This window comes from Belonocnema kinseyi, chromosome 6, assembly GCF_010883055.1.
Source record: "Belonocnema kinseyi isolate 2016_QV_RU_SX_M_011 chromosome 6, B_treatae_v1, whole genome shotgun sequence".
Classification (NCBI taxonomy): domain Eukaryota; kingdom Metazoa; phylum Arthropoda; class Insecta; order Hymenoptera; family Cynipidae; genus Belonocnema; species Belonocnema kinseyi.
In genome coordinates this window covers 69562209-69568083 of record NC_046662.1, presented here as the reverse complement: position 1 = coordinate 69568083, position 5875 = coordinate 69562209, and positions in this window count along the sequence as shown.

Sequence of the window (5875 nt, the reverse complement as noted above, 5' to 3'; positions counted from 1 at the left end):
ATATCCATCAGTGCCTCCACCACATCAAACTATCCTGAAAGCAGTGCTCCCAATCTCGGTAACTTTTTGAACTGCGCTTGCGTCGCGTCGGTACGCCCGGATTGGCTGCTGTTAGCGCGTTGATTTTGAATAGTATAATTATTCATATTCAATATTTACTATAAATAATGATTGGGAAATGCAAGAACAATAATTTCTCAATCCTAAAATAAGATTTTGGAGTTATAGATAAAAAATAATTTAATTTTAATTAAAAAGACGTTATGAATTCTGAGTGCAGAGAACGAAAACATCACAACAATTAAGGGCATGTGATACTCACAGTTTCCCCGGCTTTTTCCCACAAAAATTAAAATTTTTAAACACTGAATTCGGAGATGCTGTAAAATATCATAACGGACGTCCCGGGACTCTTTTTGAGGGATAATAACAAAAAAATGTATTGTGCTAAATAAAAATTTTATGCATATGCATTATTTTGAGGTTACGTCGTTTTTCATCACTGCCTTTCCGATAATCTGGAAATTATTTATGAAATAAACTTTTTTGATCGCCTGCAAACAAGTTTAGTTCGTGGAGATTAGTTACTATGTTTATTTGTGAGTCCAAAGTCGATACTATTTCCTAAGCGCTATGCAAATTAATCACATTTTGCTAAATTAAAACTTTTTTGAATTAACCTACAAAAAAAGTGCGTGGGGACGTCCGTTAGCATGTTCGCTATCATTTCCCAAATTTTTAAGACAAAATATTTATTATTCTAGAAAAAAGCCGGGGGAACCTAAAACTAGTAAAATCGACAATTTTCTAAGTTTCACATGCCCTTAATCTCGTCTCTGTCGAGAATCTAAATTAATATTGTTTATTACAAAACATAAGAAAATTACTAAAAATAAATTAAGCGTTTTTTTTATTGAAGTCATGAATAATAAAGTTTTTTGCAATAAAATTACATTATCATTTTGTCTGCCACTCGAAAATTCCCTTTTACGATTAAGAAATTACTTTTTATGAATTTCCAAATCATTACTTATTATAAATATTATATTTGAATATTTATATAATTTAAAATGTGCGCGACGCAAGAGCACTTCAAAAAGCTCCCGAAATTCGGAGCACTGCCCGAAAAGACATTTGAATTTCCCGCCTAATACTGTTCCAGTACTTCCACCAACCTTTTGAATTCAAACTTAAACAATTTTTCTTTTTCATTTAATGCATTTTGCATGGAAAATAAAGCTAAAAGGATCGATAAAATAAGATTATAAGATATTCATTAATATTCAGTGTATAAAAGTTACTTGAATTGATGGGAACATCAAAAATTGTATCAGTTTTTGTAAGTGTATCAATATATTATAGGTTAGGTGTTTAAGGAAATTAAATATAGGCAAAAGGAAAATATATTAAGAAAAAATGTCACGAAGTATAAAATAAAAAATATATTCTTTCGAATTTCAACAACGTTAAACTTTAAAAGAAATATATATTAGACAAAAATTATAATTAGGGGAACAAGTGTTGTCCAAAGTTAGCAGAGATGAGTGTCTTGAAAACTGTAACCTCAAAGTAAGAAATAAATTTCAATTTTTTTTTAGATTTTAGTTGATAATTAAAAATAATTATGATAATATAAAATAATTAAAACTAGTCATTTTAAACAAACTTTTAGCTGCAAATGTTCTTCAAAATTAATGTTCAAAGTCTAGAGTCATCATCGTGTTTAGTTCGCTTACTTATTTAAACCTTCTTTATTTTGTCAAAAATTACCAATTTTTTACCCTGGAAATTACAATTATTTCTACATTTTAAATTGAAATGTCTATATAAAATAGATTAATAAGAAACGTACTCAAAAATATGCTCATATTTTAACAAAACTGCGAGTTATTTCACATTTTCCATCTTCCAGAAAATTCCTACTTCCTTGTTTCTGATTGTAAATTGTGATATTTATTGTTCCACAAAAAAAAAAGAATACAAAAATGTTGACCAAATCTGTCAGACATTTAATTTGTTTAAATATTGTTAATTAATATTTAAGAAACCAGAGCATTTTAACATGCAAATGTAATTTTTTGTTTTAGTCCGAAATGTTCAAAGTCTCTATAGAAATACGAAACGTCACCTGTTTCATTAATTTTTTCGAAACTTGATAGCTTTTAGCTGAACCAACTTTTTTTAAATTGGTAGAGCATGCAAATATCTGCAGACTTTTTTTTAATGTTCTTGCAAAAATTACAACACGGGTTTAGTCTCTCCTAAAAGAAAGTGAAAAATGAAGCTTGACTCCATATGATTTTCCAGCCTTCATTACTCCTTCTCCTAATTCAACTTATTTAAAATGGAAAGAACAAAAGTGTAATATTAGGGTGGTCCAAAATCATATTTGTTGAAATTTTTTTTTTGATTGGAGGGCATGCTACTCCCCCCCCCCCCATTTTGTGAGGTTGCCGGGAAAAAAATTCTCTCCAAGTTTGAGCGAAATCGGTTAATACTAAAACGTGCCGCTAAGGCCCTGAAAATCCCATAAGATTAACATGGGGAAATTTTGGTTTTCGGAAAAATGGGATTAAGGTTTCTGGATTTATACTTAGCTTGTGGGAGATATAAAGAATTTGTTGGGGAGTCTCTAATCAATCATTTCCATTAAATTACTTTAAATTTTGATGCCCCCCCCCCCTCTTGTGGAGCCCCAAAAATGCCCCAAAAACTGAAATTGCCATTTTTGCCCAAAATTGACACATAAATGCTCCGTTTTCCCCTTTTTTGCCACAAATTATTTTTTTTTGTCAAGTGAAATACTTTTAAGTATTTTTCAACTGATTAACAATTGTTTAAACAATTTTTTTTGCACTCACTCATTGAAAGGTAGATTTTTTATGTTTGATTGGACAATTGTTCATTTTTTATATTATGATCTTTGTTTCAAGCATTAGTATTTGTTTAAACAATTAATTATTATTTAATTGTAACTTTTTCTTAAAAAGAGGTATGAAAATCTAGTTTAAAAAAAATTAGTGAGCTTTTCTGCATATTATTAAATATCTACGTCATTTAGGTACTAGTACCTTATTTTGTAATAAATTCTTATTTGTTTAAATAAATTTTGTTTGTTTAAACAATTTTTTTCGAAAATAAATGTTTGAAATTTCTGTTTTTCTGCAATTATTGTCGTAATTTGTCAATGTTGAGAGCAAAATTTTTTTTTCAATTTCGGGCGACGTTCAAAAAATACAAAGATTTTTTATTTCTTTGAGAATACTAACATGAACAAAAATAAACAGACTTTGAGCTTTCAGCGGGCAAACAAGTGTATCTAGGAGGGTGATTTAAAGGAAAATTTTTTTAAATAATTTCAGAACGACAAGATTGATGTAATTTTTATAGAATGAAGTCTTACTAAAAAAATAAACTTTTCATGACCAATGTAAAACGTTTTGTGAACAAATATTAGTTATTTAAGACATTTTTTTGACGTTTAAATATTTATCAATAAGCGATATACTTAATTGAATTGAGAATGAAATTAGATTCTTTAATCACAATTTCCAATAAAATGTTAGAGTAATATTTAATAAATTTATTAACCAATGCGATAATGGTTTAGACTAAAAAATGTCGCTCTTTAAAATGACAAATAACGACAATAATTGCAGAAAAACAGAAAGTTCAAACGTTTATTTTCGAAAACATTGTTTAAACAAACAAAATTTATTTAAGCAAATAAGAATTTATTACAAAATACGGTACTAGTATCTAAATGACGTACATTTTTAATAATAAGCAGCAAAGATAACTAAATTAAAAAAAAATAAAGGTTTATACCTCTTTTTAAGAAAAACTGAAATTAAATAATAATAAACTGTTTAAACTAATACTAAATGCTTGAAACAAAGATCATTATTCCTAAAAATGGCCAATCGTCCAATCTAACCTAAAAAATCTACCCTTCAATGAGTAAGTATAGAAATATTTGATTTAGCTGATGGTGTTTTCTAGTTGTATCAAGAAAATGTGTTATTGCTATTATGTTTATTTGAAATATTAAATAGACTTACAGTTCTTTCAGTTGAAAATATTTTCTATAGTGTGATATTTTTCATATTTAGAAAGTAATTTTCCTTAAAAAATTGTATATAATATTATTTTATGTTTTCATTTTCCTAGGAAACTTCTATACTTATTTTCTAATTTGAAAAGAGTTCGATAAACGGAAATTGATATTTACAAAAATGACGGCTGCTGAACTGGCAATTATTAACAAGGAATTTCCAGAAAATTTTTCATCACGTGGAGGTACAGTGACAATTCATCCAATTAACGTTTCAACGTATAATCGCAAGTCCTCTACGGATCTTATGTTTGAAAAATTTTCCCTGTTAGATGATCCAAGTGTAAAATGCTTACTAAAATTAAAGAACCACACCGTCTTCGAATTGTGTTTCTCTACCAAGAAAATGTCAGCTTGTCAGACAGCATTACACGGATAAGTTAAGGACATGTGATACTTAGGAAATTGTCGATTTTACCAGTTTTAGGTTCCCTCGGATTTTTTTCTAGATTAAAAAATATTTTGTCTTGAAAATTTGGGAAATGACAGCGCACATGCTAGCGGATATCCCCACACACTTTTTTTGTATGTTAATTAAAAAAAGTTTTAATTTAGCAAAATGTGATTGATTTGCATAGCGCTAAGGAATTAGTATCGATTTTTTCCGTTTAAATTCCCCCGGATTTTTTCCTAGGATAAGAAATATTTTGTCGTCAAAACCTGGGAAATGATAGCGAACATGCTAACGGACGTCCCCGCACACTTTTTTGTGTTTATTTTTCAAAAAAATTTGATTTTGCTAACGTGTGTATATTTTGAGGTTATGTGTGTTACAATCTTCCTGAGCGTTACTTCCAAACAGTCCTGTGCATTCCTCCATATTTCAGATTTTAACTTGACCCCGCAACTGTCCTAAGTTGATTAGTTCCTCATATCTCCAGCGTGGCACTAGTTGTCCCATCACTTCCTGTTTTTACATAGAAAACAATGGGACTACATCACTTTTTTAATTTTTCAGTGAACAAAATGTTATTTACATGCAAAAAAATTCTTGAAAGTAAGGCAATGTTACTCATTTAACATTTCAATCATTTTCTATGAATACTGAGACAAAATATAATTTATATGATCGTATAATAATCCTGGCAAAGTGGAATATATCTTAGATTTGAATTTAAATTAAAAGTAAGATATGATTCTTAAAGTTTATTTTCGAAAACAAATTAACAATATTATTAATCGAATGTAAAAAAAAATCCCGGAGAAAAATTTGAATAGTGCTGAGTTACTAACGATGTGAATACTCTCGCTTATGAATATATAATGGCTATAATGTATTTCTAATTGAATTTAACTAAATTCAAATTTGAAACAATTTTCTTTAATAATCAGCGAAAAATAAAAAATAAATTTTTTTAATTGCTTTCTTTTATCATTATATCCTTTTAAATATTTAAAACTAAGATGTTAAAACATTGATTATATTTACATTTGGACGTTTTATAAAATTATAATTTATGTTTGTTCCTCTGAAAAATAGTTTTTTTTTAAATTTAAATTATTGAATAAACTATTTTTAATATATTTTTATATTATATGTTCATAAATAAAAATTGAATTTCATTTCAATTACATTTTTTTCATTATATTCAATAGTGTAAGTACTCGCTAAACCCTCGAATATTAAGTTTGAACTTGTATACTATTAAAACTTTTTACATAATTTATTTATATGAATATTATTTACTGCGTTTTTAGATATAAAAAGAATTATATTTATCTTTTTATTCAAATTAAAATCTAATATTCCACTGTACCAAG